Source organism: Eulemur rufifrons, chromosome 9 (genome assembly GCF_041146395.1).
Source record: "Eulemur rufifrons isolate Redbay chromosome 9, OSU_ERuf_1, whole genome shotgun sequence".
NCBI classification, from domain to species: domain Eukaryota; kingdom Metazoa; phylum Chordata; class Mammalia; order Primates; family Lemuridae; genus Eulemur; species Eulemur rufifrons.
Genome location: NC_090991.1, coordinates 14,710,944 through 14,736,438, shown reverse-complemented (window position 1 = coordinate 14,736,438; position 25,495 = coordinate 14,710,944). Strand labels below are relative to the sequence as shown.

The following is a 25,495-nucleotide window of genomic DNA, read 5'->3' as shown; positions in this document are numbered from 1 at the left end:
AAAAAAAAAGTACAAATCTCACACCAATGGTATATGCATTCTTCAAGCAAGGGCAGTCAGGGGAGAGAAGATGCTTCAAAAACATGAGCCTTAGCACTGTTTCCTTCATCAATGAAACTGCTTATGCATTTTCAGTGTTGCTCTGGACCACTAATCAGATGGATATTAAGATATATTTTTTTAATTGGCAGCATCAACTACAACGCTCTGTTAAACTGCCCCTTTGCGAATATATCTGTAAATAAAGACCAACCTTAACGAAAAAGTAGGGGATTTCATCAAAATAAAAATGTTTGCTTTTCAAAAGACAAAAATGAAAAGATAAGTCACAGAAAATTTTCTCATTGGGAGAAGATATTTGTAAAACATCTGACAAAGTATACAAAGAACTCTTTCAACTTAATAAGAGAAACAAAAAATTGGGCAAAGATGATGTATGGGTAGCAAACAAGTACATGAAAAGATGCTCAACATCATTAATCATGCATTAATCATTGCATTAGGGAAATGCAAATTAAAACCATAAATGTTAATATAACTCCACATCCAATGGAATGTCTATAATCAAAAAGATGACAATTACAAGTGTTGTCGAGGATGTGGAGTAACTGAAATTCTCCCACACTGCTTTGAGAATGTAAAATAATATAACAACTTTGGAAAACAGTTGGGCAGTTTCTTAAAAAGTTAACATACACACTTACCAAATGACCCAGCTATATTACTCCCAGGTGTTTACCCAAGAGAAATGAAAGCATACGTCCATGTGAAGACTTATACTTGAATGTTCATAGGAGTTTATTCACAACAGCCAAAAACTGGAAAAAACCCAAATATCCATCAGCAAGTGAATGGATAAACAAACTGTGGTATATCCATACAACAAAGACTACTCAACATTAAAAAGGAACAAACTATTTGAATCATGCCACAGCATGGATGAATGTCAAAAACATTATGCGAAGAAAACATATTGTCGAATTCCGTTGATACAAAATTCTAGAAAATGTAAACAAATCTACAGTGACAGAAAGCAAATCAGTGGTTGCCTGGGCATTGGAGGAGGGGCTTAGGGAAGAAAGGATTACAAAGGGACACACAAAAACTCAGTGGGGAAGGGTATGTTCACTATCTTGATTGTGGTGATACTTTCACAAATGTATACATATCTCAAAATTCATAAAATTACACATTTTAAATACACGTAGTCTAAAATACATCAATTATACCTTACTAAAACTGTTAAAAAGATTTGTTTTAAATGTGGAGATTACATTTTGAAGGACGTTAGTTTGACCCTTCACTTCGAATGTTATTAATAAGAGTCCATAACTAGAGAAGGCTGACTTGATAAGGAAAACTAGGTATCTACTGAGTGCCTTGTATGTAACAAGGCCCTGGGCAAGATGTTTTGCATGTGTTATCTAATTCAACACTCAGAAAAACCCTGTAAACTGGCATTGATAACCCTACTTTAAATACAAGGAAACTAAACCTCAGAGATGGTAAAACTTTTTTCATCAAGGTCACACAGCTGGTAAGTGGCTGAGTGGGGAATTCAAACCCTCAATCTGGTTGATTCCAAAGCTCTTTACAGCATTTCAACGCAACTGCTACCTTCTGAAGGTGAGAAAATGATATCCAGAAGTGCTAGGCCCTCTCCAGAGGACAGTTTGGCTTTCCTTTCTCCTTTACAGGCTGCTCTAAGGGCCAAGAAATGTCCTGGGGGCTCTATCACTACTTCTTGGCAAGATGGACAACAAACCATCTACTCTCTACAAGGAAAAATGAAAACACTTCTAAATGAGTGCTTAAGTTTTTCCAGGAAATACCCATGCAATTTTAGAAACGGTACTCCTATAGATTTACCAGAAAATAAGTAAATAAACAAAATGCCAGTCAAAACACACTTTGGCCATTTCCACCTTAGTTGTGTCTCTAGATTGATATTTTTGTCACTTGGTTCCTGCTTGATTCCAGGGTTATTCAAATACACGTCGCCTCTTGGGCAAGCAGAGCTACTGCCAGCAGAATGGCACGCTGGCACTGGAAGCCCCTTAGTAATGGGACCCAGGAGAACAGGGCCTGGCATTCCAGCATCTCATTTGGAAGTGTTACAGGTAGATATTGAAGGACAGAGTTTCTACTTCTACACTGCTTGCCAGAGGTTTTGGGAAGCTTGCTTCTCTCCCAATATTTAAGGGAATCAAAGGAGGAGTAGAAATGAATGGTAGCTCTTTATATTAGATAGGTAAGATCCTATGTAATCTCATACAGCAGATCCGGAGCGTCTTATGTCATAAGTTATTTAAGGTTATGGAGGAGAAGAGACGTGAAGGAGGCTTCCTAAGAGGCACACCCCTTAGCCAATTTAGAAGGAACTTTTCCTGTAACAGTGAGAAGGAATAAATACTGCTACACCACTTCTGATAGAGCAGGGAGAGATTTCACAGCTGATTCAGACAAACAGCTTGAAACCCACCTCTGTTGGTATGAAGCTTCAGAGGCACTTTGGGCCAAAAATAAAACAATTCTGACATGGGCAGGGCAAAGAGGTACCTAGAATAGAAAGGATCTCTTGGAGGCCTTCTGAGAAGTTAGCTCTTTCAGGAAGCTTCCAGAATGGCAAGAAGATTGGAGCCATCAAACTAACTCTGTGGGGTCAGTACTGAAAAATGAGATCAATGATAAGACATAATTCTTTGGTAGATTCCTTGTGAATATCCAGATCTGCACATTCATCTGGCTCTGTTTCAGCAACCCACCCTAAAGTGTTCCCCAAATCCTTACAATCTGAGATCAATGCCCAAACTAGATGGAGTAAGTAATGACTTTGTCCAACCCCACACACTATGGTGCATCTAGTTTTAAAGTAGAAAAGAGGTAAGCAGAATAATAGCTAAGCAAAGCAATTACGCCAAGGGAGAAAGTGAGGCAGCACTCAATGAAAGTGACTAGAAACCCAGTGAGGTCCCAGCTAGTCCTCTGACCTAGAAGCTCTAGAATGCACACTCCCTTTAATAATGGCCCTTCCAAATTTGTATTCAGTTGGCTGACTGGTCAATTTCTCAACAGTACTTACTGCAATCTATATACATTGTTTGAAATTTATATATATTTAGTTTTAAACTAGATTAAATTTTTTGTTTATATTCATTCTTTTATACCTCATTTCACATAAGATTTGTGACATCTTATGGCAAAATCACATACAAAGAAATAACATTAAGGTAGATTAGAGGAAATGGTGGCACATGCCTATAGTCCCAGATACTTGGGAGGCTGAGGCAGGAGGATCGCTTGAGCCCAGGAGTTTGAGGTTGCTGTGAGCTAGGCTGATGCCACAGCACTCTAGCCCGGGTAACAGAGTGAGACTCTGTCTCAAACAAACAAACAAAAAAAAAGAATGGACTTAAAATTTGCCTGATTTTTCCTGTAGCCAAAGCAAGAAAGGAAACACCAACAATTGTACAGTTGTCATTATTGGAAAGGAATAAGTATATCAGTACTTCAGTAAGAACAAATCTCTTCTCAGCACTGAGTTCTAAAATAATTTTTTTTTTTTTTAAAGAGATGAGGTCTCACTCTGTTGCCCAGGCTGCAGTACAGTGGCAAGATCATAGCTCACTGCATCCTTGAACTCCTAGACTCAAGTGATCCTCCTGCCTTAGCCTCCCAAGTAGCTGGGACTATAGGTGTGTACCACTATACTCAGCTAATTTTTTTCATTTTTTTTTTTTTTTTTTTTTAGAGACAGGGTCTCACTATGTTGCCCAGACTGGTCTTGAACTCCTGGCCTCAAGTGATCCTCCTGCCTCAGCCTCCTGAGTTTCTGGGATTATAGGAACAAACCACCATACCTGGCGCTAAAATAAATTTTTTTTTAACATGGACTCTATGGAAGGGATACTGTGTGGGAAAAAATGAACAAGAACCTTGAAAAGATTTTTTACAACACATGGTCTTTTACTACATATTGTTAAAAGATACCTAAGAAGTATTATCCTGAAGTTTTATATATGATGAGACAAAATATGTATCAAAATCTAAAAATATTTTTTAAAAACATAGCTATAGGAATATGTTCTATATTGACAGATATATTGTGCTTTAAAGATCTATAAAACTAACTTAAAATAACACTAAATCAGGAAATGATAATTCTTACTTCAAAATTATCCATGAAAGGTTTCTTTAAGCAGAGAGATCCCCGTTATCTAATACATTTGTTTATCCAACATTCTGTATGTGACAGAGACTAAGTGTCAGAGAAACCCAAGTCAGTGCTATATGCAGTTGATGACAGAAAGATCAATCAAGAATGAAAACTGGCCGGGCACAGTGGCTCACACCTGTAATCCTAGCACTCTGGGAGGCGGAGGCGGGTGAATTGTTTGAGCTCATGAGTTCGAGACCAGCCTGAGCAAGAGCGAGATCCCGTCTCTACTAAAAATAGAAAGAAATTATATGGACAGCTAAAATATATATAGAAAAATTAGCTGGGCATGGTGGTGCATGCCTGTAGTCCCAGCTACTTGGGAGGCTGAGGCAGAAGGATTGCTTGAGCCCTGGAGTTTGAGGTTGCTGTGAGCTGGGCTGATGCCACATCACTCTAGCCTGGGCAACAGAGTGAGATTCTGTCTCAAAAAAAAAAAAAAGAATGAAGACTGAAGAATTCTACAACCTTAAAGAAAAACCCTAAATGAGAAAGTGACACACACTAGAAAAGATTCTTGTTTTAAAAAGACCAAATGAAGCTGTGTGTGATGGCTCATGCCTACAATTTGGTGGCCAGCAGTTTGGGAGGTCAAGGCAGGAGGACTGCTTGAGGCCAGGAGTTTGAGACCAGCCTGGGTAACATAGCAAGACCCCACTTCTACAAAAAATGTTTTTAAAAAAATTAGTCAGGCATGGTGGCGTGGACTTGTAGTCCCAGCTACTCGGGAGGATTGCTTGAGCCTAGGAGTTTGAGGCTGCAATGATCTATGATTGAGCCATTTCACTCCACCCTGGGTGACAGAGTGAGAACGCATCACTTAAAAAAAACAAAAGACCAAATGATATATTAAAATATACATGCAATTAAATATATATATATATATATATATATATGAACATAAACACAGATGTATGGATGTGAAAGCGGATTTCCTAGACTGTTAAAATCAATTTATGCACATTTTGGAAATATTTCTAAAACAGAAAGTATAATAGCATGCTATAAAGCAAGGGGATTTAAAAGCTAAATTTATATTTGAACACTGGTACAGAGAAAAAAGCTCTATAATTCTGGGATTAGCACCCCTTGCCAAACAGTTGAACTGGTTCAACTTTATTTTCTTGATAAGATTCCTTCTATTTGGAGGATAGAACTGATCTGCTGGTGCCTGGTTCAAAAGACCTACCAGGTTTATTTATTAGCAGTGCTTTGCTTCTTAAAAAGGGTCCCACACCAAAAGAAGTGAATGACCATAGTCAAGAAGAAACAAAATAGCAAACCTACCTCCATGTCCCTGAATGGCCATTCTCCTGCTCCCCACTCTCCAAAATTTACTTCTTTCCTCTCCCTTATCTAAGTCCCTCCTTCAAGATCCAGCATATATTATACCTGTGCTATAGTGCCTAATAGGCCTCCTTCCTCCGTACTCAAAGTATTTCTGTCCATAACATTCACTGGGCACAAGGGCTCAAAATTGCTCTAGCACAGTATTTACAGTCCATCAACTTCCCCCACTAGACTAGAAATCTCAATAGCGCAGACTCCAGTAAATCCCAAGCACTTACTGCAGTGCCTCGTCATTGGAACTCATCTAAGTGGTACTTCCCATAGTGTTGGACCAATTCATTTCTTTATTCACAAAGTCAGCATTTACTAAGCACTTACTACATGCAAGGTCCTGTGCTAGGCATTTAGTTTTCAAAGATGAATCAGACACAAACTGGACCCTCCAGGAGCTACCAGCACTCCCAGTAGCTGGAGGAGTGACTGCTTTAGTCCTAGCGGGGATCTAGGTAGTGCACCAAATCATCTCCTACCCACCAAAATGGTTCCTCTCATGCACAATATTTCTGTTGTTGGTACCAGTGTCCTCCATAAACTTAGGCTATCTTGGCTTCATTGTTTCTAAGTTAAGGTATAATTTACATAAAACAATAATGTATAGATATTAACTGTTCAGTTTGATGAATTTTGGCAAATGCCAACCCCATATTTATTCTTTTTATCTTCTTTACCCTGTATATTATCAGTATTTGAAAATAATAAGAACTGAAATAGCTTAAACAAGAAAGGAAATGTATTACAAGGAACTTGAGGACAAGGATATACTCAGGCCTGCAGAAGGGAATGGAACCAGGAAACCTTTTTCTGTACCTCTCCTTCTTTCTGCTTACTGCCTGTCCCTCCTGGCCTAAAGCAATCCCTCTCACCTCAGTCTCCTGAGTAGCTGGACTATAGGTACACACCACTGTACCCAGCTATGGATGAGTCAATTTTTAATACATTTGAGATTCCAGGTGAAAATGAACAAGAAGTCAGAAATGTGTGCTAAAGCTCGAGAAAAAGATCAGAGGACAGTAAGGAAATTTGGGGGGGATTCACAGAGAGATGATAGTTGAAACCAAGAGATTTTACAATATACTGATGGGAAAAGAGAAAGAGGAGGGCTAGGGTAACATCTTTCGTAAATGCTGATATTTAGGATGCTGCATGACAAAGAGAAGACCCAAGAAACAGGGAGAGAAGAAGAACAAAGAGAACACAGAGAAAGCATTTCTGGAAAGTCTGCAACTAACAAGGCAAAAACTTCAAAAAAAAAAAAAAGGCTAAGAATGAGACACATAACGGATGCTTAACAAACGCTTGTTAGCCGAGTTGAGTGGGACACATGGCCTGCAGGATGCTTAGCTTTCATAGGATTGTCTTTGGCAGCTTCTGTCCTATGAAGGCAGGCACAGAACCTATCTCAATGGCCTGGAGCAGAACCCACCGCTGTTACGCTAGTTAGCAGAGAAAAGCTGAAATGGTGTAGTGCAAAAATCAAAGCAAGGCCGGGCACGGGTGGCTCACGCCTGTAATCCTAGCACTCTGGGAGGCCGAGGTGGGAGGATCGTTTGAGCTCAGGAGTTCGAGACCAGCCTGAGCAAGAGTGAGACCCCATCTCTACTAAAAATAGAAATAAATTATCTGGACGACTAAAAATATATAGAAAAAAATAGCCGGGCATGGTGGCCCATGCCTCTAGTCCCAGCTACTTGGGAGGCTGAGGCAGAAGGATCGCTTGAGCCCAGGAGTTTGAGGTTGCTGTGAGCTAGGCTGACACCATGGCACTCTAGCCTGGGTCACAGAGTGAGACTCTGTCCCCCCCGCCCCCCCCCCCCAAAAAGAAATCAAAGTAAGTCAAGACACAGTTCAGCTTTTTGAGCAATTTGGAAGAAACCCCTTCTGAAAGGCTTCTTTCAAGAGCATCCCCAGGGACAGCCTTAACAAACACTAGGATTTTTGAGAAGGTTCACTGTCCTCACCTCCCAAATTTGGACCTCAATCAAACCCACAACTTTGAAATGCTATAGATAGAACTGATTCTAATACATTTTTTCCCCCCTGCACCAGACCATAAGGTATAAAAGGGAGAAGTGAGGTAACAATAGCATTTATAACAATAGCAACATCATCACTGCTTTGAATGCAAATAAATGAACTCTTCTTAGCCATGGCACCCTAAAGAAAATAACAAACCAGACAAATACATGTTATCTGACCTCTAGTCCTGGCTGGAGTAAACAGAAACAATATACCTTCTATGAATAGAAGAAATTTACTTTCTGCTCCCGTGCCCGACACAGCTATGCAACACTCTTCACTGACTCACTGACTTTCCCTGTTTCCCTCTGGGCGTGGCTGGGGATTCCCCACATCCACATCTCTTGCCCCAACTCTTCCTGCCCAACCTACAATCAAAGGCCAGGGCACAAACCATCACAGACTCCCCAACTCCAATGTGGCTATATTTTTTGCAGAGATCTAAAAACCTGCTGGAGTTCCAAAATTCAGTACCAATTTCAAACCTGATCAGCATCTCTGAAAGTCACAGTTACCATACAGCTGAATAAAATATTTTTTCATAAATTTAACGCCAGCGTGTCTGTGTTTGGAAACTTTGAAAATACATGTTGTATGGTTTACTGCACTGGAAAAGGTGCCAACAGAGTTTCAAAGGAAGGGAAGTGTATAACTGTTTCCTTTCAAATGCATTTTCCAATGGGATCCATTCAGGGGAAAGGCTGGAACTAACTAAAACATTATTAAAAACTGTTATGGAAAGAGACAGGGATATGGAAAAAGATGGACCCAAAAAAGTGAAATACATAACCAAGAGTGAGACAGACATACAAGGAGAAAGAAAGGGGATCTGGGCAGAGAGACAGGTTGGATAGGGAAATGGGGTGAGATGAAGTTTTGTCTGGCAGTCACTATTCGTGGTTTCATATTGTTGCAGATCAATCGATCAGGACTGCAGCGCTGCTGGCCCAGTGGCACAAGACAAACCACAGAGTTGGCTTCAAGTTCAGCACTTGCGAACTGCTGACCTTCAGTTTTCAAACCAAAAATATTCTTTGGGAAACAGTAATACCAGGGTCAGTCCAACCAGTCAAGCAAAAACAAGGACTACTAACCTGAAGTAACACCCTATTCAGTTACATCAGGCACCAACCCTTCACAGGCATCAACCAGGAAGTCTGCAAACCTGAAACCACACCCTACCAAACTAACTCCAGGTTCTGACTCAACCAACTAGGCAAGGATAACCAGAAATGCTAGAACAAATGACATGGTGTTTCAAAGTTGGCTTAACCAGGACTTACTCAAGCAGGAAGGCCAGTCCTTGTTCACAGAGCCAGAAATACAGCGATTCTTTCTGAGGTCACATGTGCATGACTCCAGTGGAATCTGCATGAGATCCTTAGGGCAGGGTTTGGCACTGCCTCACAAAGCCATTACATTTCTAGACAAGAATTAACAGTTTGTAGGGAGTGGGGTTTTTGTTTGTTTGTTTCTTGCTAAATTCATTTAAGGTAGCATGATGCTAACATTTGTTGCCTAAACCCAGATATTTCTGAGAGTGAAAGGGTATGCAAGTCACTTCAGCCTAAGCCGTAGTATCTTATCTCTTCCCTGAGTCAGTGTTATAAAATTTTAGCTCAGAAGAATTTTTTTTAAAAGGCCAAACTGCCTGATTAGCACCAAAGCACTTTCTTTTTGAGCTCCTCCAATGGAGAGGTAAACAAATCAATTAAGTTAACTACAAAAACTAACAAGAAAGCTTGAGCTGACAATCAGGATTCTGGAGGAGCTCAAAATTCCAGGCATCGGCTTCAGGGGAAAAGGGAAATGTGCCACAGATGGAGCTGTTGAGGTCGACCCACCAGGCCTCTGAGTGCTGGGCCCTGATGCCTCAGCCAGCTTCAAACAGCAGAGTGTAGGGCGGGAAGACCTTGGTGCGAGTTTGCTGAGTTCCAGGCCATCATTCTTGAGGGTGTAATAACCATGGGCTGTAGCACACATGTTGAGGGATGAGGGAAAAAAATAAACAGAGAGACAAAAGAATGAGGATGCACTGCCAATTTCAATTGTGCAGCTTTTATTTTTAAATGCTTATCAAGCTGAGAGAGAGCAGAGTTCTTGGAAAACAAGGTTTCCTTTTTTCCAATGCCAGCGTAAAACACCCTCAAGGACGGGCACTGCACAGACTGTAACAACAAGGAACGTGGCTCTGCATCCTCCCAGCAACACAGTCCACCATGGGTCCCACGCTGCTCTGATTTCGGCTCAGCCGAGAACTCGAAATAACAGGCCCACTGCCTCTGGTAAAAACTGCTCTTTTAAATTTTTTATTAATCTCCAAACTGGCTGTGTTAGAATTATAGCCCATTACCCACCAACTCTCTTCACTAATAAAATAAATTTGTAAAAGGCCTAATTACTACTTTTACTGAGCTACACTGCTTGGGGATCAAGTACAGGAAGCTGAGGGCTCAACCAGTTGTCAGCTAGGGGATGATGGGGAGGGGATGGGGAACCTACAGTCACTAGCAGGAACATAAGGTCCAGTGACAAGCCTCAGAGCCCATGCCCAAAATGAAATGAGAGGTCACTAATCCTTTTTTTTGTTCTGAACAGCTCCATAAGGATGCATGCCATCATGGCACTTTGGGAGGCCTGTCACGAGTTACACAGGCCTATGCTGCCCACGCCCCAGCTCAGCAGAAAAAAAGAACTGCAGTCCAAGACAGATGGATCCTGCCTGGACTCTCAGCAGAGTCTGGAGAATCTGACCAGTAAGGAAACAACTAATCTTCCCACCTACCACACTCTATCCCACACCCCAATCCAGGCCCCCAAAGAGGAAAAACAAACAACAATAAAAGCAGGCAACTGCACAAGAACTGTATCAGGAAGGCGAGACGACTACAACAACTTTTGGCTGTGCCCTGCACCACATCCTAGAACATTGATTACAAAACTGGAAATGTAACTCACATGCTAAGCCACTCAGCCCCTCACCCAGGGCTGGTGCTGAGAAATGACCAGAAACCAGCAGTCAACTCTGACACACTCATTTATTATAAAAAGTGTATATTAAACAAACTAGTCCAATCCTTAAACAAAAAGTAAGGGCAAAATGTGACTGTCATTCTTAATTGTCCATGCAGAATCCTCCCAGGCAAATCTTGTGTGTCTCTTGGACTTTGATAAACATCATTGCTCCTCCAGAGAACATGAAAAATCAACCATTGCCAAAGTATCTCTCTTGTAAAGAAACTGATCAAAAAACCTGCTATTGGCAGGTGAGTTAAACCTGTGGAGGACACCCCTTTTGGGGATGATCAGATTGGAACATAATATTTCACTGAAACAGAGGGGTGTGCAGTTACTTTTTGCATGCCACGTGTCTAGCCCTAAAGAACTGAGAAATGCTCTCAACGGGAAAAACACGGCAGAGCCACAACTCCGTGGGCCCCTTGAGCCTCTCAAACTAAGCTGCCAGCTAGGGAGCTAACACTAGCTTTGGATAAAATACAGCTCTGGTAGAGTAATTAATTTTTTTCTTAACTAGGATTACATTAATTTTCAAGGACTAATGGAGTCCAGCTGTAATGTGAAGAGTGGCTGCTGATATACAAAGGCACTTGTGCGTACAACATTATAAACACACACACGCACACACACAGACCTATAAAAAAGATCCACTATAACAGGATATTTTTAGTTTCTACAATGCTGCACTAAAAATACAGCCCCGGCTGATACATCATGGCAGAACTATTCTCTCTCTGTCCCTTCAGGAACAGTTTAAAACATTTATTTTTGTTTCCTTTTGCGATGGTCAGAGTAGAGAGAGAAAATAGCAACTCATTGATAAGAGGAAACGAGAGAGACATGAAAAATTGAAAACTACCTAAAAACTCATGGAGAGGTTTATTTTATTAGTTCTTAATAAATATCTTGCAGATTTCCTCAGGAAATACACCAGATCACATGTAAAATAGTTTGATACTGATGTCAACTGCATCAACATATGAAGTCTATTAGGGTGAAGCCGCAGCAGGGTGATCAGCGTGCTGAAAAACTCCACAGTACTTTGGGGGGGGGGTATCTCACGGCCTTCCAAATTCTTCGAGAGGTAAAAAAGTCAGCCAAGACGCAGAGAGAGAGAAAGAGAGAAAAAAAGATCCCACATCCTGCTTTCAGCTGCCAGCAATGTGAAGTGCCCAGAGATTAATTCTACGTCTGGCCTGGAAATGTGACTTTAAAGCATGAGGGGGGGGGGGGTGGTGAGGAGGAAAGAGGAAAGAGAAGGGCAGGCTAACTGAGGCTGGCAGCAGGCCACTAACCCCCTCCCGAGCCATGTTTCAATGTAGACAGAAGTAAACCCCAATAGACAGCAGCGCCTCAGCCTGCCAGGACCTTACACCAGCTGCAGCGCATCTCGCTTTCTCCACTCAGCCCCAAGTGCAGATGTTCCCTACAGCATCACTTCCGCTAGACTTTCTTTTAAAGAAATAGCACACATGTGGCGGTATTTCCACCCCTTCCCAACAGGGCTCTTTGCTTTAAGGGGCCTCAATCAAGCAAGGTGGAAACTCTGATAGCAGGTCCCACTAAGGCTAACCAAGCTGTTCCAGTCTCCCTTGGAATGAGCTAAAGAGCACCAGTTAATTAATAGTTAATTAATAGGAGTGTCTTTACAAATTTGGCTTTCTATTGCCTTCAGAAAGAGGGGTCCCCATAGTTTGTGGCTAAGAAAAAAGTAGGTTGAAGATTTTAATCCTGGTTTATCAAAGCAGTCTACTGTAGCTTTACCATCTCAAAGGGATTCTGATGACATGGAAGTCATAAAGAAAATTTTTTTTTTTTTTTTTGAGATGGGGTCTTGATCTGTCACCCAGGCTGGAGTATTGTGGCCCAATCATAGCTCACTGCACCTCAAATGACTGGGCTCAAGGAATCCTCCTGCCTTAGCCTCTTGAGTAGTGGGGACTATAGGTACACACTCATACCTGGCTAATTTTTAACTTTTTTGTAGAGACAGGGTCTCGCTATTTTGGTCACACTGGTCTTGAACTCCTGGCTTCACGTCATCCTCCCACCACAGCCTCCCTAAAGTGCTGGGATCACAGATATGTGAAACTTTGCCCAGCCTTTAAACAATTTTTTAAAAATACAATTCCAATACATTAACATTCTGCCAGGCACAGTTACTTAGCTATGAGAAAGACATACATTAAAAAAAAAATTAACAATCTGGCACTTGACTAGTTCTTTAAAAAATTAACAATGTTATTTTCTTTTTTATTTTACTAAAAAAATTTTTTTTTGTAGAGACAGGGTCTTGCTATTTTGCTCAGGCTGGTCTTGTACTCCTGGCCTCAACCAATCCTCGCAACTTGGCCTCCCAAAATGCTGGGATTACAGGTGTGAGCCACCATGCCCAGCCACCAATCGGGTATTTTCTTCTTCGCCTGAACTCACTTTATACACTCCCAGGCCCTAGTAAATCAATCAATCACAATTGATTATACAATTACTATCATTTCTTTAAGAGACAGGGTCTCACTGTGTCACCCAGGCTAGAGTGCAGTGGCCCCGATAATAGTTCACTGCAGCCTGGAACTCCTGGGCTCAAAGGATTCTCCTGCCTCAGCCTCCTGAGTGGCTGGGACTACAGGTGTACACCACCACACATGGATAATGATTATGTATCCAATTATGAAGTCAGTCTTGGACACTGCTAGGAATTTGATAAAATGTCTTCCAGTCTTCTGTCCCCGTGGATACATACTCCAGTTGAGGGATCTACGCATTTTATGAAGCTAAAATAATTGTATTTTCAGGAATAGCTAAATATTCTCTACTTGGTCTATCAGGTTGTTATTTCTTCTGTAATGAAAGAGGAGCTAGAGAATGAGCAATGTCAAAAGAAAACAAGACAGTTGCTAAACCCTCAAAACCAAAGTTACTTCTTTTGAAATTCAAGTTCAAGAGAGGAAACAAAATCTTCCCTTATGGGAAGAAGAGAAATAGTGGCAAACATACTATGGTGGAAAGGTTTAATTCAACAAATATTTATTTATTTATTTTTTTGAGACAGAGTCTCACTCTGTTGCCCAGGCTAGAGTGAGTGCCATGGCGTCAGCCTAGCTCACAGCAACCTCAATCTCCTGAGCTCAAAGGATCCTCCTGTCTCAGCCTCCCGAGTAGCTGGGACTACAGGCATGTGCCACCATGCCCAGCTAATTTTTTCTATATATATTTTTAGCTGTCTATATAATTTCTTTCTATTTTTAGTAGAGATGGAGTCTCGCTCTTGCTCAGGCTGGTCTCGAACTCCTGAGCTCAAATGATCCGCCCACCTCGGCTTCCCAGAGTGCTAGGATTACAGGCGTGAGCCACTGCGCTCAGCCAACAAATATTTATTAAATGTCTTCTATGAACAAGGTACTAGATGTAGGAACAGGTTTAGAAGTGATTAATTCACATGATACACCAAGTAAAACTTGAAATATCTTTTTTATCATTACAATTTAAAAAATGTTTCTTATTACTAAAATGTTGTGATCATTATAGAAAACCACAAAAATACAGAAAAAACAAAAGAAACTTTAAAACACCCATAATTCTACCAGAGAATCATGGTTAAGTTTTGATGGATAGCCATCAAAATACATATATGTATAATATGTATTATTTTACCAAAATGTGATCAATCACAAAGTTCATAACCATGAGGCCACATGACCTTCAGAGAAAAGAGAGATCACATTTTTGGCAGCTGACTTCCCCCTTCTTCCAAGAGTTAACCACCCAGAAAACAGAAAAGTCATGGCCTGATTCTCCATACTGGGCAGGATATGTCTGTTCCACCCATACACCTCTCTCTGAGCTCCCTAAAGCAAAGAAACTTCAAAAACATCTCATCACCCTGTACCCTCCTCCTGCACATTAACCAGAGCCCAAAACAGGCAAGTGTTCCAATATACTACACACATAGCAGAAATGCTGCCCTCGGCCACCTTCAACAGTGTTTCCACAGCCACACACTAACCAATGAAAAGAGCTAGAGATTATGAATAACATCTGTATTCAAATGTCTAGCCAAGTATGGTACCATGAGGTGGTACTGTATGAGTCCCTACCCACTACTGGCACAGCCTACTCCTTTGCTATTTAGCTCAATAGATGGTTTAATCCAAGAGCATTTACTCCAAAATAGAGATGTATTTCTCCCTTAACATTCTGTTACAGCACAGACGATTCACTTATTAGTGAAAAATAGGATAACCACAAAAGACAACCATATTCCTTCCCCCTGAAATGGCAAGCCAACAAGACTACTCACCTACATACATATCCATGCCAACCTTCCAAGCCCGAGCTTTCCCAGCTGGTGAGTTTTTATGTGAGGTGAGGAGAAAGATTTAACCCAGACAATGTAGTCCATGACAACTCCAACTCTGCCTCACCCAAAGTAATACATAAAAATGGGCTGACTCCTGGTTGGGAACTTTTATATCTGATGCAAAAGATAACATGTTTCTGTATTACTTAATTCAGCATGTAGGGCTCTTCACATCTCCGACGACCTGCATAAAATTACCCAACAAACAATGCTAGAATTCCCTCCAGCTGATAGAATTGAAAATACATTTGCAGAGCTAGAAGAAACTTCTCCAGTGGAGACCTTTTTAAGCTTAGGAGCAATGAAAATAGAGAGGAAGAGAATGACATATTTAACTACATAAAAATTTAAAATTTTATACATTAAAAAAACCATAAACATAATAAAAAACCAAATACAAATAAGAAATCACCAATGAATGTAGCCAGGATTTACTATCTGTAAAGCTGAAATAAACTGGTAAGAAAGATAGGCTGGAATATAAAAGTGAGCAGAGAAAAAGACTACACAGAACCATAATTGGTTAATAAAGCATAGGGGGAAAATGCCCATCCTCACTAGTAATCAAAGAAATACAATTTAAAACAAGATAGGTTGGAAGACAGTTTGTCAGTTTCTTATAAAACTAAATATATTCTTACCATATGGTCCAGCAATGGTGCTCCTTGGTATTTACCCAAAGAAGCTGAAAACTTATGTCCACACAAAAACCTGCACACAGATGTTGGTAGCAGCTTTATTCATAATTGTCAATACTTGGAAGCAACCAAGACATTCTTCAATAGGTGAATCGATAAATAAACTGTAGTATATCTAGACAATGGAATATTATTCAGTGCTAAAAAGAAACAAGCTATCCAGCCATGAAAAGACAGAGGAAGCTTAAATGTATATTACTAAATGAAAGAAGTTAACCTAAGAATAATATATATACCATATGATTCCAAATATATGACATTCTGGAAAAAGCAAAACTATAGAGATAATAAAAAGATTAAGGGTTAAAGGGGAGGGAGGGATGAACAGGAACAGCACAGAGGATTTTTAGGGCAGTGAAACTACTCTGATACTATAATGGCAGACACATGTTATTACACATTTGTTAAAACCCACAGTGCATACAATACCAAGAGTAAATCTGAACGTAAAGTATTCAATTTGAGTGATGATGTGTCAATATAGGTTCATTGACAGTAATAAATATACCACTCTGGTGTGGGATGTTGATAGTGGAGGAGGTTTTGTGTTTGGGGGGATAGGGGGCACACGGGAATTTTCTGTATATTCTATTCAATTTTGCAGTGAACCTAAAACTGCTCGAAAATATAAAGTCTGTCTTTTATAAGGGACAGGTTTCCTTCTATCATTTATTCAACAAATATATGAAGGCCTACAATGGACCAAAGACTAAAGAAAATTTAAAATAGGCTGGGCACGGTAGCTCACACCTGTAATTCCAGCACTTTGGGAGGCCAAGGTGGAAGGATTGCTTGAGGCCAGGAGTTCAAGGTTACAGTGAGCTATGACTACACAACTGCACTCCAACCTGGGCAACAGAGCAAGACCCTATCTCTTTAAAAAAAAAAAAAAGCCTGCTGGAAGGTAGGTGATTGCTAGGCATTCTCAAATACTGCAGATAAGAGTGTAAGCTGGTACAACTTCTTTTTTTTTTTTGAGACTGAGTTTTGCTCTGTCGCCCTGGCTAGAGTGTAGTGGCATCATCATAGCTCACTACAACCTTAAGTTCCTGGGCTCAAGCAATTCTCCTGCACCAGCCTCCTGAGTAGCTGGGACTACAGGCTCACACCACCAGCCTGGCTAATTTTTTCTATTTTCTTTTTTGTAGAGATGAAGCCTTGCTCTTGCTCAGGCTGGTCTCGAACTCCTGTCCTTAAGCAATCCTCCTGCCTCAGCCTCCCAGAGTTGCTATGACCAGGCAGGTGTGAGCCACCGTGCCTGGCCCTGGTACAACTTCTTAAGAAAGAAACCTAGCATCATGTATTAAAAATGTTAAGACTTCAAACCTCAAAGGACTTCAAACCTCAACAACTGAGCTTCTAAAAATATATTCTAATAAAATAATGTGAAACACAGATAAAAGTTTTATGTTTAAAAATGTCAAACATAGCATATTTATAATACTAGAAAACCTAGGGGGGGAAATGTCCAAAAACAGGATAATGATTGAATGAATGTTAACATATTCATGAGAACATGATTCATCCATTATAAATGTTTACAAAGAATTTTATAACTCTGAATACAGTAAGTAAAAATAGTGGAATCAAGTATTTTATATTCAGCATCTTTTCAACTGTGTAAAAAACCCTTAAATCTTCATACATAATGTAAGAAGGAATGTCATTGCCAGGAAGTTGGTTTCTACCTTCTTATCTTTTTAGTACTCTTAAAAAAACCCAAATTGTTAAATCTTTTTTAAAAAAAATTACTTAATTTACATAAATAGGACAGAGTTCGTCCAATAAGGTAAGAGTAAAAATATGGTAAATGAGAAAGAGAAATTTAAAAAAGTATTTTGGGGCAGGAAGCACAGAAAGTAAATGATGAAAAGATATAGGAGATAAGAAAGGACAAAACTTGTACTGTTCAAGAAATTTTGCTTTCCAGAGCCCCGAAGATATTGACTCTAGGATTAACAGTAAATACTAAAGCACATTAACATATTTTAATATAGTGTCAGGATACAAAACATGCTTTGGAAATCATACTTTCAGGAAAATCACCTTAACAAAAAACAAGGAAAGATAGTTCATGAGCAATAACTCATTAATAGATGCCCCTGGCCTTGCCATTCAACCTTCATTGCCCAGAGTAACTTGCTGACAAATTATTCTTTGACTTGAACAAAATTCAACACGTTTATTGAGAACTTATAATGGGCCAGGTACTAATCTACGTGCTCACAATTATCAGTGAATAAAACAGGTCAAAGATCCCTATTGGCAGGGAGCTTTACATTATTACAGAGGAGTAGTAGAGGGAGAGAAATAATAAAAATATGCATAATAAATAAATGAGCTAGTATTTAAAAAATAAGTGAACAGGATGAGTAAATCAAGAGTGCAGGGTGGGAGTAGAATACAGCAGTTTTAAATAGGATGGTTGGAGTAGGCCTCATGGAGCTAACACGAAGCAAAGACTTACAGGAGGTAAGGTATTCACCAGGCCAATGGCTGGACACTGAACATTCTGAGAAAACAGCTAATGCCAAAGGCCCAAAGGTGGGAGAATCCCAGCTTATTACAGGACCTGCAAAAAGGGCAGTGTGGCTGAAGCAAAGTAAGCCAGGGGGAGAAGAGTAGTGAATGAAGTCAGAGAAGCCTCTCTGTGGGGTGGGAGGAGAGGTCTATACAGGAAGGCCTTGTAAATACTGTGGCTTTTACTGAGTGAAATGGGAAGCCAGTGGAACAGATTCTGTGTGTGTGTGTCTGTATGAGTGTGTGTGTGTGCGTTTTGAAAGGGGAGAGGGAGGCAGGGGGAATAAGAAAGACCACTTAGGAGTTCCAAGACTTTCTGGACTATCTTTCTTTCTATGTTTAAAAAGAAGTTATATCTACAAGGAGTATTCAGGGCCATGGTTACAAAGAGGGTTTTTCTTTTTCAATGAGGAATCTTGAAGAATGTGTCCAGGACCTACAATTGTGTCCTTAGCAGGCATCTCAAAAATAATGATTACCAAACATTTCCCTCTGCTCATTGCCCTGACATGAGTTCTGGGCATCACCCTCTCTCAGGGGAGAGGTGAAAAGAAGTTATGCAGAACAGACAATGATAACAGGATGACGTCACAGGTGTGCCTCAAAGAAGCCCCCAGTGAGTTCAGCTCATAACCACTCCACAGTGATTTACTCTATGCTGCCAACGCCAGCTGGAGAAGAGATGAAGAAAGCTGACACAGCCATAAGCCCTGGGCAGGCACTGTAAGATCTTTCTCCCTCCAGTCTCCTGCCAGCCCCTCCCCTCTTTCAACTGCTGATCCTTGCCTCAGAAGCCAAAGTGTGAACAGCACGTGTCTGGATTTCAGAAACCTGCCCAGCAGTTGGAAATTCCCTGCAGCGTGTCAATTGCTGCATCTGCTGTTGGCACTTAGGGCAAGGGATCACACGGACATTTTCTGAACATGAGCTTCAAGATGGGAGTCTTATATCTGAGGAGGGGACTAAACAAGCCAGAACACTCCAGTTACAGTAAATACATTCCTAAATATGTGAGAATCTGCCTTCTGAAAAGGAAACTGAGACATACAAGCAAACCAAACAGCCCTAAGAACAGCAGTAGTCAAGAACAAAAGCGCGGAGTACCCTGACTAATGGAAAGGATTTTATGGGCTAACAGGGTTCACCAGATATGTAATGCAATGTAGCTGAAACAAGAGAGCACTCTTTTCCAGATCTCTAGCTCACACCCTCTTGGCAATAAATGGCTCCTATCACTTCAGCTGTAGCCTCCCCCTCCCCTCGTCACCCCTTTTACCTTTCTTCCCCACCTAATTAGCCCTCTGAGTAAGTATTCTCTACATGGAACACCTCCTGGAAAAATAAAGTAAGTGTAAGCCCAATAACACAATGTGCCACAAGATTATGCTATAAATGGGCACAAAGGAACTAATCTTTGGAAGAGAAACCTACATGCCCTTGCCACCTGGATATAGATGCCCTGCCTGGTCGCTGGTCACACTGCTCACAGGCAGAGCTAAAAAAAAAAAAAAAAAAAAAGCTTGAGTCTGATGATAAAAATAAAACAGGAATCACAGCATTTCCACTAGTAATATGACAGGCAGACTAGAAACCTAGATCCACTCTCCAAATGAAATAACTAATTATCCTGGAAAAGGCATTTAAAAAATTTTTTTTTAGAAACCATTCATGAGCTGGTAAAATAAAAGAGAATCCTCTGGTCAGGGATTGAGTAAAGATGGGAAACTAGAGAGGTAACTGTGGTAATATAGCCAGCCTTTACCCTAGAGACATTGGCTACTTAATAAACTTGAGCTTTGGTTTCCAAGGCTTCATGGGGTACAGCCAACATAAGAGGTAGCCCAAGATCTTTGTCATAAAGCTGGGACCTCACAAGGCTATATCCAAAGTATGCCATTTCAGATTATAGAGTCTCTAAAATAACCATGTTTAATATATTTTAGAGAAATAAAAGGTAAGCTCACAAATATGTTCAGGAAACAAGAAAACTGTAAAGAAAGGCAAAGCAGATTTGATTTTAAAAAAACAAAATATCTGGAAATAAAATTTATTACAAATGAAATTTAAAACTCAATGCGAATCCCTCCCCAGCCTTCCCTACAAGCAGATGCGGCAGCGCCTCTGTCTTGCTTTTTCTTATTCCCCTGCCTCCCCGTTACCCTTACTTTTTTTTCCCTTTTTTTCCTTCCCCCACTCAAGGAAAAAAAAAAAAAACTTAATGGGACATATTTAATAGCAGATTAGATATAGCTAAGGAAAGGTTCATTGAACTGAAAGACAGAGTTAAGGAAATTATCTGGAATGCAGTACAAAAAAAGAGTCAGAAAAATGAAAGAGAGGTTTTAAGAGGACATCAAAGACAAAGTAAGTCTAACCTATGCCTATGTTGTTGCTGTTATTGTCATCACTGGTCACACAATTGAAAACCACAATTCTTAGCCAGGCACGGTGGCTCACGCCTGTAATCCTAACACTCTAGGAGGCCGAGGAGCGAGGATCTCTTGAGGTCAGGAGTTCAAGACCAGCCTGAGCAAGAGGAGTGAGATCCCGTCTCTACTAAAGATAGAAAAATTAGCCGAGCATGGTGGCGTGCGCCTGTAGTCCCAGCTACTTGGGAGGATGAGGCGGAGAATCACTTGAGCCCAGGAGTTTGAGGTTGCTGTGAGCTAGGCTGACGCCACGGCACTCTAGCACAGGTGACAGAGTGAGATTCCATCTCAAAAAAAAGAAAAAATAAATAAAATTACAATTCTTTCCCAGATCAATATTTGTTGGTTAGGGTCTGGGTGTGGTGACTCATCCCTGTAATCCCAGTGATTTGGGAAGCAAAGGCAGGAGGACTGCTTGAGACCAGGAGTTCAAGACCAGCTTGGACAACACAGCAAGACTCCATCTCTACAAAAAATAGAAAAATTAGCCAGGTGTGGTGGCATACGCCTGTAGTCTCAGCTACTTGGCAGGAGTATGACTTGAGCCTAGGAGTTTGACGTTGCAGTAAGCTATGACTGCACCACTGCACTCCAGCTTAAGTAACAGAGTAAGACACTGTCTCTTAAAAAAAAAAAAAAAAAAGTTGGTTACGGTCCAAAGTGCAACCCACCCGACAACACACTCGTATTCCTTGTACATTCAATACATAGTATGTATGTGGCCTGAACTCCACCCCCACTCCTAGCTATACATTTAGAATTTTATTCCTCAGAAAAGCTTAAAAAGAGCTTAGAAAAGGTAGGTAAAAAACCTGCTACAAAATTCCCCCAAATAATGTTTCTTCTTCAGAATAAGTCCATCCCAGGACAAAAAAAAAAAAAAAAAAATCAAATTGAGAAGCTATAAAATGGCAACAGAAATAAAATAGATAGCTCACATTAACCACTGGGCAACAATGGGCTGTTGCACTTCTACACTCCACACGAAAGCACCCATGGACGCCAAACCGCATTGCTAACTGGGGCAAAAACAAAGACCATTTCTTCAACTGATATGATAAGAAGATTAATTTTATTGATATGACTGAATTTTCTCATTTCCTTAGCCTTTCATAACTGTTTCTCTTTCCCTATCCTAAAATAACACATTCATTCAGAAAACAACAAGGACCCTGGAACTTAACAGCTGGAAAAACAGGTAGGTCCCCTGACACACTCACTTCTTTTAACTTTTTCTTCTTTTCCAGGGAACTACAGCTAGATCCATAAGCAGAGACTGTCTTAGAAAGAGAAATCTGTACTAAGTAGTCTGCTGACCGTTGTATCGCCTCCATAGGAACAGAGGGCAAAGCTTAAGGATGCATCCTCCTCTGGCCTGCCTTCCAAAGCCTAACTTATTCTGACCTTTGAATCTACTTCTCACAAAATTCATTGGCCAGGCTGGCTCTCTCTTTGTTAATTTACTCCAACCTGAGTTGTCCTGAAAAATGAAGGTCAGGTAGCACTGATTACCTGTAGAAATCTACCCATGGATCCCTGGGGGAAAAAGCCCAAGGGTTTCTATCACCAGATATTTAGAAGGAGGAATGAAAGGGACAGTTTACATAGCTAAATTCAAGCCTAACCCCTTATGAAAGGTGGATTTCCTGTACAACTGTTCTGACAAGTGGAGGATTAGGCACTTTATACATTTTGCTTGGGTAAGAGTCTCAGAAGTGAATTGCCACAGGGCAGCAAACAGCTTTTCTGAAGGTCTCTAAGATTGTCATATACTGGAAGACAAAATTTTGATTGTGAACTGAGCTCAATTAGAGTCAACTCTCAACACAACAATGGCAAGAAGCACTCCACACCTACAGGTTAAAGCTTTATCAGTCCCATGTAGACAGCAGTAGCTCTCAATCCCTCTGGAGACTCACATGTGGCACTCCTCTATCTCCTGTAATTCAGGATTACTCATATCATAAAAGGATGCACAAATGATAATGAAAGGAATGCCAGTCTAGCTCTCCCTCAATCCCAGCCCCTGAATATTCCCTGAGAGCAGGCAACACCAACAGCACACATAACAAGTGTCTCTTGGGTGCCCTCTTGCTGCCACCAGGGCTTTCCCACAAAGCTGAAATGGAGGTATACTCTATGAAACTGGCAGAAAAGGAAAAGAGCAGAAAAAAGAGGGGACCCGGGCACAAAAGAGGGAAGTTATTTTAGTGGTGGCCAATGAGTAACATCCAATGATTTATAGGAGGTATAATCCAATAATACAGTAAAATAAAACAGTGTGTGCCTGAGATGGTTTTGATTCCAAGAATTATAAAACATATTTTTTAAAAAGAGAGAACAAGAGGGGGAGAGAAAATGGAAGGGGGTGGGGAGAAGGCCAGATTGGAGCAAATTGGGCACAGATGGGGGATGCAATGGAGTTTTAGTGATGCCCTACCACAAATGTTGCTTCAATTTTTCCTTTTCAAGAACCGTGAGTTTTATTTCCTTAAATTACAGAATTTTTAAAAAATTAAAATTCTTGGAGTGCTTGTGGTTTAGATCAACAGCTCATCCTCCAGAAATCACGCCAGCCAATCAGATGGTTCCTGAAGTGTTAAATACTGAGGCATGTGGAGAAGGCCCTTTCTCCCTTTAGGCTCAGGAATGCCTTAGAGAGATTACCAATTGTGACATCACTCTGGGAACCACCTATCTCACCACCAGCTTTGGACACGAGCCAGGTAAGGAACACACTGCTCAGTGAGAACTGGCTTTCCCAGAACTGTGGCCTTCCCTGCCCATGCACTCAACAAATACCAAGTGCCTAATAAATACCAAGCACTATGCCAGGGTCCCCAGATATCCCTTGTCCCATCCCTCAAATTTATCTATCCCCAACCACTTCAGTGTGGACTATTAGGATTCTAGACTTTCTGTAGTCCCACTGAAGTAGGATTTTGTATAGGGCCCATGTGAGAGGAGGAGATAAAGGTCTTCTCACCAAAACACCTGAACCCATGAGTTTTAAGATCACTGCCGAGGCCTGAAAGTTTAGTTGCTTAAATAATGTGGCACAACTTAACCAATTTCTCCCTATGGGAAACGGGGGAAAATCTGACCTCACAACCTCTGCATCCATGAGCAAAGGGAGGGAAAACCACAACCTAGGAAAAGGGGAAAGAGATCCTTTTCTCACCATCATCTAAGCTTTTCCTTCTATTTTGCCTTCTGCAGTGCCTAAAGCTTTTGGCAAGTTTGAAAAGTAATCACACTAAAGTGTTAGTAACAATATAATTTCCAACCATGGACTGCTGATACTGTGAGAAAAGGATAGTTATACAAGGGTAGCACTGAACCAAAAAAAAAAAAGAATGATGCATGACAGCATTAGAGGCATCAGCAAAGAACATACTTTTTAAGTAAGGATGTCTCTGTTGCTTTCCAAATCATACTCCTTAGGTACTGCATCTATGGGAAAGGCTCAGGGACAGATTGAGAGGATTTGGACTGCCTTGTGGGCCATAAGATCACCTCTGCTTCAGGCTTGAATACTCCTTCTCCAGAGTCCAGGAACTGACATATGCAAACACCCACCCAGAAGGACACGTCCAAGAAGGAATGGAAAGAAAAATGATGGCCCAGATGTTCTGTAACTTGCTGTGATTGCCAAATCACCACAGACCCCAAGCACCTGGGAGGGCCAGGCAGCATCAGGCCCTCACTTCCTGGTTTCAGGCAGCCAGGGACCCAGGGCCAGGTGGTGACTCTGACAGCATGCAGACTGGCCTGGAGAGAACCTTTAGAAGGGCACAGGCTGACGGGACTTGAGGGCTGAACATGCAGGGCTGATTTATCACTTCCTTACTCATAAAAATGTGATTCAAACTGCTGCTGATTAGTGAAGGATTTAAATCTTTACCCTCTCCCCAACCCCCTTCCCTCTCCACCCCCGGCACAGATGCTGCTTCTCAGCCACAACACCCCCTTCTTGCCACTGTCCATGCAAACACAGCACAGGGGCCCAGAGAAGATGACTCATGTGCTGGGAAATGGAAAAGTGCATCTTCCCACCAACCAGCCCTGCTGAGTGCTCTGCTCACCCCTCTCCCAATGGCAGCCCACACAGTGGGGTCTGGATGGCCGCCTCAGCTGCACACCGGGTACTTGGCAGCACGTCCACAGAGCTCTCTGTCCTAGCTGAGTGTTATATCCTGTGGCCTAGGCCGTTTTTCCCTGAAACACCCTGGAGCCTCTGACTACTTCAGCTTATAGTCTTCTTGGCCCCAACTGCCTCATGGAGGTAAGACTCAGGACAAGGCCAGCAATGAGCAGTAGGGTCTCAAGTACTGGCTTTTACATGTCTTTCCTGGCTAGAGGGTCCTCATTATAACCAATCACGGAAAAGACTCCTAGAAAAAGTACCTTGGCCTCAAATGGAGAAATGACTCTTTCTTTCTTTCTCTGTACTCACCATCTCACCTTCCTTTCACCCATATTTTCTTAACCTTTACTTAACAGGTACAAGAAAAGGACTCATTGGTGGCCTATTAAAGGCCAAGGTATTCCTTTTCATGAAGCAGAAGCTGCTAAAAGAAGATGCTTCATAGGTAAGAGCTGTAGGTCCTTTACATTCACATCTACAGAAGCCACAGGCTATTTGATGCTAGAAAAATACCTTGGCAGAGGCTGCAGCTCTATGACAGGCAGCTCACTGAACTCTGGGTTGTTTTTAGTGGGAGGTAGGAAAATGAATAGGAGGGCCCATTTCCAGAGTCCAGTGAGCTTCCTACTCGATAGCAGAATGTCCCTACCCTTTGGACTTCACATCCTCACCAGCACAGCACTTTATAAACTTTATTTCCTCTTTCCTGGAAACCAGTGCTGCCTCTTAGGACTCCATGTT

General features: G+C 41.2%; 1 protein-coding gene across 3 annotated transcripts in view; it reads right to left on the bottom strand.

Annotated features, from left to right (window-relative positions):
• SMG6 (SMG6 nonsense mediated mRNA decay factor) overlaps nucleotides 1–25,495 on the bottom strand; it is a 214,872-nt gene that overhangs the window by 126,006 nt on the left and 63,371 nt on the right. Inside the window, exon 1 of one of the 3 annotated variants that reach the window (XM_069482150.1) lies at nucleotides 705–744. The exons of the other annotated variants lie outside the window; for them this stretch is intronic. The gene's annotated coding sequence lies outside the window, so the exon portion shown is untranslated. Of the gene's footprint in view, nucleotides 1–704; nucleotides 745–25,495 lie in introns of those variants that run through there. 3 annotated transcript variants of the gene reach the window in all.